This window comes from Palaemon carinicauda, chromosome 19 (assembly GCF_036898095.1).
Source record: "Palaemon carinicauda isolate YSFRI2023 chromosome 19, ASM3689809v2, whole genome shotgun sequence".
Lineage (NCBI taxonomy): Eukaryota > Metazoa > Arthropoda > Malacostraca > Decapoda > Palaemonidae > Palaemon > Palaemon carinicauda.
The window spans coordinates 82,682,804-82,693,767 of NC_090743.1; positions in this window are offsets into that span (position 1 = coordinate 82,682,804).

A 10,964-nucleotide genomic window follows, 5' to 3' on the forward strand; every position below is an offset into this window, starting at 1 on the left:
ATTGGCTATGGCACTACTCAAGACAAGAGGGTAAATGGTTTGATTTTGGAGAGTCCTTCTCCTAGAAGAGCTGCTTACCATAGGTAAAGAGTCTCTTCTACCTTTACCAAGAGGAAATTAGCCACTGAACAGTTACATTGCAGTAGTTAACCCCTTGTGCAAAGAATTGTTTGGTATTTTCAGTGTTGTTAGGTGTTGGAGGATAGAGGAGAATGTGGAAAAATAGGCCAGATTATTCGGTGTATATGTGGGCAAAAATAAAATGAGTCGTAACCAGAGAGAGGGGTCCAATGTAGTACTGTCTGACCAGTTAAGGGACCCAATAACTCTCTAGCATTAGTAGCTCAATGGGTGGCTGGTGGCTTTCTCCTTGTAACTGTGTGTCCCAAGACTTCAGTACCAACTGACTTCACATTACATCATTCTTCATTAATTGTCTGCTCTTCGTCTCTTAAAGTCTCTAAGACTGCAAATTGATTCCTTCATTCAATTGCAAACATTTATTTACATTCTTCTTCTGAAAGCTTAGTTGTATCAAACCTAGGTATTCTATCTACATTTCAGTTGAGTGCTTTCAATTTTAATTTAAGTGTGGTAATGAGGAGCTGGTGATCACTACCAATATCTGCACCTTTATAGCCTTTTACATTTCTCAGAGTCCTCCTTCTCTCTTTAGTAATGGCAATGTGATCAATTTGATTTTTGTAATTGCCACATGGTGAAGTCCATGCATATTTGTGGATGTCCTTTTGTTGAAAAAAAGTACCACCAATGACAAGATTGTTTTCTGAATAGACACTTATGAAATATGCTCCATTTTAATTTATGACTTCCACAAGACCCTCGACACCCATCACATTCTCTATCCCTTGAAAATCATTCCACCTTTAGCATTGAAGTCACCAATTACAATTTTCATATCTCTGTCTTGGATCTCGTCTATTACACTCTGTAGTTCTTCATAGTATTCAGCTTTTCTTTCTTCAGGGGAATCATTTGTCGGTGCACAATAAACTAAAATACTCATATTGCACTGAGTTAGTTTGAACTTTGCTAGTAACAACTTACTATTTACAGCTCTCCTCTTGGTTAATGGTTAATGCATTTTCCGCTCTTTGTGTCATCATCATTCCTACACCTCTTCCAACTCCATCTGTTCTTCCCGAAAAAAAAAAGAATATATATATATATATATATATATATATATATATATTTGCTTGGTCCAAAGTTTCCTTACCGATCCCTTACAACATGTTTCACTTAGGGCCGAGATATCCAATCTACTATATATCTCATAAATTCACTAAAAAACGCTGTAACTTCCGAATCTGATTCATGGTTCTAACATTCCAATTACCAATTTTCAATTTTTTTCTTTTGTATTTATAAACCAGGAGATTTATAGCACGTCGCTACGCCCGGGAGCCCAATTTTTTCTCCCAAACAGGAGTGCAGATTGTGGCGGGGCTTCGTGAGCAGAAAACAAATTGAAAGGGTAACTCTAAATTTACTGCGGGTGCGCTAAGATTTGATGGGTTACTGCCTCATTAAAGATGTGATCATTAATTTCATTCCTAAAGAACTGAAGTCTTTATAATGTCTTTATAATAATAATGTTAATAATATTCTTACATTAGAATATACTTAAACACAGCAGGGATATTTTGTCTGGTTTTACCCTAAGAGCCTAGTACAGTGTTTATCCATTTGATATCTTGGAAGAGAAGTACAGTAGGAATAAGCTACGCAACGACTGACAAATGCAAATATCAATTTCATTGTAAACTTCATAAGGTAAGAAAAGCAAGATGCTAACAAATGAGCACATAACAACATTGGAATTGTATCGCGGTTGTAAACATCTTTAATTAAAGATAAATGTAAAACTTTCTGAGATAACTAACATAAATCAGTTATATTATAGAATGTAATAGTATGAAACATAACTAATATATATATATATATATATATATTCATATTCATATATATATATATATATGTATATATATATATGTATATATATATATATATATGTGTGTGTATATATGTACATTTACATACATACATATATATATATATATATATATACATACACACATATATATGTATATATATATATATATATATATGTGTGTGTGTGTGTGTGTGTGTATGAACGTAACATGGAATTGAAATATAGTCTAAAGATATTTAAACCTTTATTTTTTAAATTTGAAAGTTGATAAAAATTAACGTTTTTTAACTTTGTCATCATTAAATACGCAAAAATACTTAAAACATTCATGTTTAAAATGTAGTAGATAACAAATACTCTTAACATTCATCAATTTCGTCGTCATTATGATGGCTATTGAAATAACTAAAATATAAGTTGTGTGCAATTCCTCGAATATAATAATCTAACGAAACATCTTTCTTTCTCCTTAAAACTGTTACGAGTTTATTTTCTCTTTGAATTTGCTCTTTGCCTTTTCCTCTGATAAATACCGGTTGAACATGAAATTGCCTGTTATGTTTTATGTCCTTCTTGCCCAGACTTGATGTGACGGGCCAAGAGAGGCTGTGACTAAGAAGGTAGGATGAAAGCAACTGAGTAATTATATTACAGAGCATCAGTTTATATATACATCAAGTCCGGGCAAGGACATAAAACATAACAGGCAATTTCATGTTCAGCCGACAACCGTTTCTGTTAACAGTTAACGGTAAGAAAAACAGACATGTTTATTCAGGTCCCTGTCAGTGCGAGGGGAGAGCGAAGATACAAAGGATAATATACAAAAAAAAAATGTTGTTACTATGTACGATCGGTGACACACGGTTGGTACAACTGTCTCGAATCTCCTGTGCCAAGCGTCGTCTACACTATTGTTTGGTCTTGGGAGATTGCATTCTTGCAGGTGTTAGGTGCTCTATACACTTGGATCAAATAGCAGGGATTGAGATACACCCTACTTTTAACAGTTACGTTTAAGTAACGGCTACGTCTATCATTGTGTGTACGAATATCAATAACTTGATTACCACTGAAACAGTTGTATGTTATGTTATATCACTTTTCAATTTTTATTTTTATTTGTCAGTGTTTTAGTAGACGATCGTCTATATATATATATATATATATATGTATATATATATATATATATATATACATATATATATATAATATATATATGTGTGTGTGTGTGTGTGTGTATACAGTATATGTATGTATAAACACACTAACATGCTATGCAGATATGTATGTCATTAAAAGCCAATATTTGCCCTTTAGTTTTTAAAACTGAATGTTACTAAAATACTTTGAATTTTGAAAGTTTACTTGTGTTAGCAACAATGTTCCTAAGAGTTTCAGTCGATTTGTGCATCAATATTTTCAGCATCAAGAGACATTTATAGAATATCCCTATTCATTTAGAAACTGGATTGATAGACATATGACCAAGGGAGATTGGCTGTAAATAAATAATGATTTTCTTAGGAAGTATGTGTCTAGCTATTTTGTAGTTTCCTCTTGTCTTATGTAATTTTGTGTTAAATTCCCAGGGGAACACTTGTCTATGGCATTTCAAGACGAAGAGGATTAATCTAGATTAAAACATCTATCTCTCAACCAAATAGATATACATCATATCTTACAAAACACAAATATACATGCTCAACATACTACAGCATTAAAATTACATAATTCACTCGATGTAAAATAAGGCAATATATGATACACAATCAACTACCGATTAAAAGACTTATACGGGCCATTTTTAATTGTTAGTAACACGCTGACTTAGAGAGTGAGGAACATTTCTTGGTCTCTTCTTTGTCATCATTTAACTACTGTCAGCTACTATATTACGCTTTTTCAATTCACTATCGCTAATATCTTTGACCTTACGACCTGTATGAAGGCATCTCCTGGCCCCAAGTATAGTTGAGCGACGACTAACTGCAGCAGCATGCTAAACCTTGATTTCCGTTCCCTTTTTCCAACACAGTTTTCTTTTCTTTGTATCAGGCAAAGCCATTGATGCACCTGTGTACTTCCCAAAGGTTTTCAGTTCTCTTGAAAAGTCGAAATTACATTGTTTTATTGATGCACCCATAGCGGATGACTTATTATTATTATTATTATTATTATTATTATTATTATTATTATTATTATTATTATTATTATTATTATTATTAGCTAATATAGAACCCTAGCTGGAAAAGCACGAGGCTATAAACCAATGGCTCCAACAGTGACAAATAGCCAAGTGAGAAAAGGAAATAGATAAACTACAAGACAAGTAATGAACAAAATATAATGAAAATTCTAAAACACTAACAACATTGAAATAAATATTCCATTTGTAAACTATAGAATAGTGTGCCAAAATGTACCCTCAAGCAAGAGAACTCTACCCAAGACAGTGGAACACCGTGGTACAGAGGCTATGGCACTATCCAAGACTAGAGAACTATTGTTTGATTTTGGAGTGTCCTTCTTCTAGAAGAGCTGCTTACCATAGCTAAAGATTCTCTTCTACCCATACCAGGAGGAAAGTAGCCAATGAACCATTGCAGTGCAGTAGTTAAACCCTTGAACGAAGAAGAATTGTTTGGTAATCTTAGTGTTGAAAGGGGTATGAGGGCAGAGGAGAATGTGGAAAGAATACGGTAGGTCAGACTATTCGGTTATGTGTAGGCAAAGGAAAAGTGAGCCGCAACTAGGGAGAGGGATCCAATGTATTACTGTCTAGACAGTCAAAGTACCCAATAACTCTCGTGGTAGTGTAAGAAATCAACACGTAATATTAACAAACTTTTCAAACCCTTATTTTTAAACAGGGTTTACAGGTGCAAAAATGAAGGAATAGATATTAAAGTAATGATGAGGATTTTTTTTTTTTGTGAAAGAGATGTAGGCTACTTGCACGAATCGACTATGAAACTGTTATGAACAATTTGAGTAGCATTCAGTTTTATACCCTTCAGGGCAAATATTTACTTTTCACATGCGGATCATGATATATATATATATATATATATATATATATATATATATATATATATATATATATATATATATATATATATATGGTTATTATTATTATTATTATTATTATTATTATTATTATTATCAAGCCGTCAATAAATATTTCAATTCTTTATGAATGAAGTTACTAATCATTTCTTTAATGAGGCAGTAACCCATCAAATCTTAATGCAACCGCAATAAATGAGTTACCCTTTAAATCTGTTTTCTGCTCACGAAGCCCCGCCCCAATCTGCACTCCTGTTTGGGAAGAAAAAATTCTCCGCCTGGGGCTGGGGCCCATTCTGTCTTCACTTTCCATTGACTGACTGAATCCATAGTAGCTTCATTTGCTAGATACTTCAATGGATAGGCAATTCCTTGTATTACACAGTGCCTATCTAAATAAGGCAAGTGGACCCTGCAGGTCCATACTAATCCTATTAAGATCAACCGCCAAGCATCGGGAGTAAAAGCCGAAGAGACAGTTTGTCCGTCGCCTTAAAGCCAGTCCGTTCCCTGCTCCCAGTGACTTCATCGAGACTTAGGGGGGCATTTTCTCCACACCCAAAGCCCTTATTATTCCACCAGCTTGCTCATCCAATTCACGAATATAACTGTGAGCAAACATGGATTGCTAAGATATACCGCCTAGCCTACTATGCTGTTATGTTTACATGAATCAGCTGTGAGAAGATGGCTGTCAATCAAGACGAGTGGACGGAGCATGTTAAAGATCATGGCCTGCTCTCGGTTGCTTTCCTAGAATTGTGAATTATATCACTCACTGCTGGAAGAAGAGAACTGCCTGATCTTACAACTTAGATTACTAATTTTGGCCTGTACACGGTGGTAATCCAAAAGAGGTACTAGTCCGGGAGCTCACAGAGATTTGTATTACTTCTCGAGTACCAAAGGTTTGATATCTAAAATCATCAGCTAGTATGATGGGGATCCCCGAATGGTCATTCTTAAGTTATGCCGTTGGTGCGTTGAGTAGGGGGCGCAGCTTGAACTGCCCCCCAAATCCGGTTTAAATTGCATTTTGGAGTACATTAATCAAACCTGTGATAAAAGTTTCGTTTTGGCACTGTGATTACAGATGTGCCATTCTTAAATGGCGCAATTGGTGCAAAAGGCATTTAAGAAGGGCTCAAAGGGGGCGCTACTGTCACATTTAAATCACAATTTGAGTACATCAATGAATGTTAGTGGCAATATACCTTAGAGCTTCCTGATGAAGAATCAGTAATTCTTAAATGTCAAATTTGGTGCAAAACCCATTTAAGAACGACCTAAAGAGGGCGCTATTTTTTGCACATTTAAAACACGTCCTACGTACATTAATGAAACTTCGTAGAAATATTCTTTAGACCTTCCTGATAAAGAATCAACAGTTCTTATGAGTCGAAGTTGGTGCAAAACCCATTTAAGGACGGCCTAAAGAGGGTCTACTATTAGGTTATTGAAAGGGCCTATATTCACTTTCTTTAGGCCTATATATTCACTCATTTCTTCTCCTCCACATGTACCACAACACACTATTGTGAGCTCTTCTGTTTATGCTATCACTACTGTTGTTTCACGGAATATATAAGTGATAAAATTTTTTGAATGATAGTACTAATTGTAACTTTTCTTTTCAGGGGCTCGTGATTATAAAAATTAGGGTTGCATAATACCAGTATAGTGGCAACTTTTCTTTGTATGGAAGATAGCCAGTTAAGAAGGGTTTAAACTGATGTTTTTATTATTGCCTTTGGCTGAATAATCACAAATTTTGTAATATTTTGTAATTAAGTTTAAATTTTGATAACCCACTAACATATTCAGGTCTTTTGTGAGTTTACAGGGTTATTTCAAAATTTAAGGAAAACTCATAACAGAATCAGGACGACCAGATATGTTAATAGAGACTGGGGTCCTTACACCAGGTTCTTTGGTTGGGCTCCTCATAGGTAAACACTTCAACCAATGCCTGAGCCTCTAACCTCTCTTTGCCTTGCCTTTGAAAGCCTGCATTTCAATGCCTTTCTAGAAACATGTGATTACAGAGAAGAGCTGCATACCCTGATATCTACTGTGAAAGGAAATACCAATATAGGAGAACATGGGATTGAGCTGGTGATCAGTGCATATCTTTTTGAAATTTTTTCGAAAGAGTATTCTGAATTCACCAAGACAACTGTATCAGGAGCTCATGGATACACTGCAAAGTTCTGGATGATGTATGTGGAGTACATAAACATGTTTCACCAAGTTGAAAGAGCTATCCGGACAAATAACATCGAGCTTTGTCTTCACACTTACACTGATTATTAACCTGTTTTTTGCCACAGGCCACATCAACTATTCCCGGTGGTTAACAAAATACCAATTAGTGTTATTGAATATTGATGCGACTCATCCCGGACTTAGCGAGATACTTAATTGGGGTGTATACACAGTGCAAAGGACAGAACATAATTTCAGCAGAATTCTCGTAGATTTACAACTGGAACAAACTATTAATGCCGACGCCACATCTCCACTGACAGGAATCACCCCTTTCACTAATGACTACTCTGCTCACCTTAGATGGATGGTAACAAAGGCTACCTAAGCATCGTTCATTAGTCAGCAGCAAGAGAGGACAGGATTGACTTAGCAAAGAAGATGTTACTACAGAACTTAGGCCAAGACGAATTCAACGTGACAATGAGGATCTTCAGAAAATCATCAAACAAATCTTAGATACGAACAATCTATTTAAAACGTGAAGCTTCAGAGGTATTTTACAATATTTCCACAGGAAAAGGTACCAATGATGAAATCCATGAGAGCCTCCTCTGTGTACCAACCAAAGGAAAAGTCAGACACAAGGAATGCATCCAGGCTTGGATGAGTGATCTAAATAAAATTTGAAAATCTAATAAAGAAGGAAAAGCTGAAAATCTTTGTAAATGGCTGAGCAAGCAATCGTCGGATATAGAACACTTAAGTTGCAGTGCTTAAGGGATCACGTGATTTGATGGGACGTCTCCTTGTACTGTCCATCAAGAAGAGACATGACATGCAGCATATTCTCCAGTACCAATTGATTCCATTACCTCTGTCCTTGAACAGCCCTGAAGAAGTAATGTCAAAGATCGATAGGAGTGCGCTCTTTAATATAATGAGAGTAAATTGAAAGGTCTTGAACAGCAGCCAAAGCAGTTTAGTGCTTACATCATAGATGGACATTTTCTCTTACATACCTTGCCACTAAATTTATCCCCGCATACAGAGGACTAGCCAAAAGTATTCTTACCTAGAGTTTAACAACGTCAGCCAAACGCATACACATAACCTTTGATGACTATCCACAGACGTCAATTAAGGACACTGAAAGAGACAGGTGGGGACCTGACAACAGAACCTTCATCATCACAGGGTCAGAGCAGAGACGAGTGCCAAGAAATCTAAACGATGCCCTAAAGTCCAAGTCCTTCAAGAAGCAGTTACCTCAGTTTCTTATCGCAAAACTCTTCATATGCTAAAATTTTTGGGGATTGTGAAGTCTTCCTAGATGTCTAAGGGAAATGTTATAAGTTCCAGGTGACAGAGGGTATGATACAGCGAAACGCAGTATATGGATTAGCCCTTATCAGCTGATCGTGAGAATTGACACAGTAGTCACAGCATCCGACACCGATATTACAGTGAAATTATTGTACCATTAGCAATAGCTTTCAGCAAACATTATGGATGGATATAAGAACAGTTTCAAAGAGCAATCGTCATTAAGTCAGCCTGACTGCAATATGGAAGGAAAGAATACCATATCTTTGTGCAGCATTGCCAGCTTTCCATGCCTTCACAGGATCAGAGTATGCATCAGTGTTTGTCAAAAAAAGGGAAGGTCAGGCCTCTCCAAACTCTAGGAAAGCAACCTGACTATCAGAAGACTTTCAGAGTAATGGCAATGAGCTCTACAATATCTAGCACGACGAATGAAGCTCTTCAGAGGTTCACAGCCACAATGTATGCAGCTGAGGATAGAGCAAACACTTGGCTGAATGAAGTCAGGTATGAGAAGTTTATGAAGACATGGACCAAAGGGAAATGGAAAACACCTACTAACCAATTTGAAGGCCATAGATGCAAGTGGACTACTAACTTGCGAAGACGAGCGCAATCCTCACATTAAGCGTGCCTCCTTTGTTGCTAGCAACAAAGAGCAGATGAAACTCATATAGAGCAGCATCCCTCTGAAGAAAATGGCTGGCAGTTGGTTGATAGCCATTAAAAACCGATTTGATTCGAAGGGGAGCAACTCCATGAATGCCTTATCCCAGAAACAGATGATTTAGAAGCATTGGACAATGATGAGGACGACTTGGACATTGCATCTTCAGATGAAGATGAGTGTTGTGATGAGGATAACTAAAATCTTGTTACAGAAAGGCAGGCTGAGATGATAATTAACTATACCAGTAAATACTAGTTGAACTCATGATTATAAGTATATTCACATATCTTTTCCCAACAGAGAGAGAGAGAGAGAGAGAGAGAGAGAGAGAGAGAGAGAGAGAGAGAGAGAGAGAGAGAGAGAGAGAGAGAGAGAGATTCATCAGCAGTTTTAATATTTCATCTTATAAACTTTAGGAATAGATTTATAGCAAATATGAAATATGTGTGTACACTAATTGATATGAGTGTGTTTATCACAAGGCAGTTTTGGTTTCAATGAGCATAATCACTTGCAAATAGACATATTGGTGCCAGGTCATCCCCTGTAGCATATATTATTAGATAGCAATGTTTTACCATATCTACTATCTTAAAAAAGCTGTGAAATATTACATTTAAAGAAAAAAAAATAATTTACGAGTTAAATAAATTAGATATTAAATTATGATATCCAGGTAAATAGCATAAATGAAGATCGAATTGTAAACAGTATTGGCACGTATGGTATTTCCCTCTTCACCAGTGCACCTTTTCTTGTTTTCACTCTTCACCAGTGCACCTTTACTTGAATTCACTCTTCACCAGTGCACCTTTTCTTGTATTCGCTCTTCACCTGTGCACCTTTTCTTGAATTCATTCTTCACCAGTGTACTTTTTCTTGTATTAATCTTCACCAGTGCACCTTTTCTTGCATTCACTCTTCACCAGTGCACCTTTTCCTGGATTCACTCATCACCAGTGCACTTTTTTTTTTTGTATGAATAAATACTTAAATATATAAATTTGCAGTTCCTTTGTTCTTCTTTATCATATAAAACAAAGATTCTCACAGTTTTAATCATGGTACATAGAGAGGTCATGGCGCTAGAAAATATACCTTAATCCTCCATGTGCTACTATTGCACTCTCTTTAGAACGTTCTTAAATGGGTTTTGCACCAACTTCGTCTCTTAAGAACTGTTGATTCTTTATCAGGAAGATCTAAAGAATATTTCTACGACGTTTCATTAATGTACGTAAGACGTGTTTTAAATGTGCAAAAAATAGCGCCCTCTTTGGGTCGTTCTTAAAAGGGTTTTGCACCAAATTTGACATTTAAGAATTACTGATTCTTCATCAGGAAGCTCTAAGGTATATTGCCACAAACTTTCATTGATGTACTCAAATTGTGATTTAAATATGACAGTAGCGCCCCCTTTGAGCCCTTCTTAAATGCCTTTTGCACCAATTGCGCCATTTAAGAATGGCACATCTATAATCACAGTGCCAAAACGAAACTTTTATCCCAAGTTTGATTGATGTACTCCAAAATGCAATTTAAACCGGATTTGGGGGGCAGTTCAAGCTGCGCCCCTTACTCAACGCACCAACGGCATAACTTGAGAATGACCATTCTGGGATCCCCATCATACTAGCTGATGATTTTAGATATCAAACCTTTTGTACTCGAGATGTAATACAAATCTCTGTGAGTTCCCGCACTATACAGCTCTTGTTAAGCTACTGACCATTGCAATGT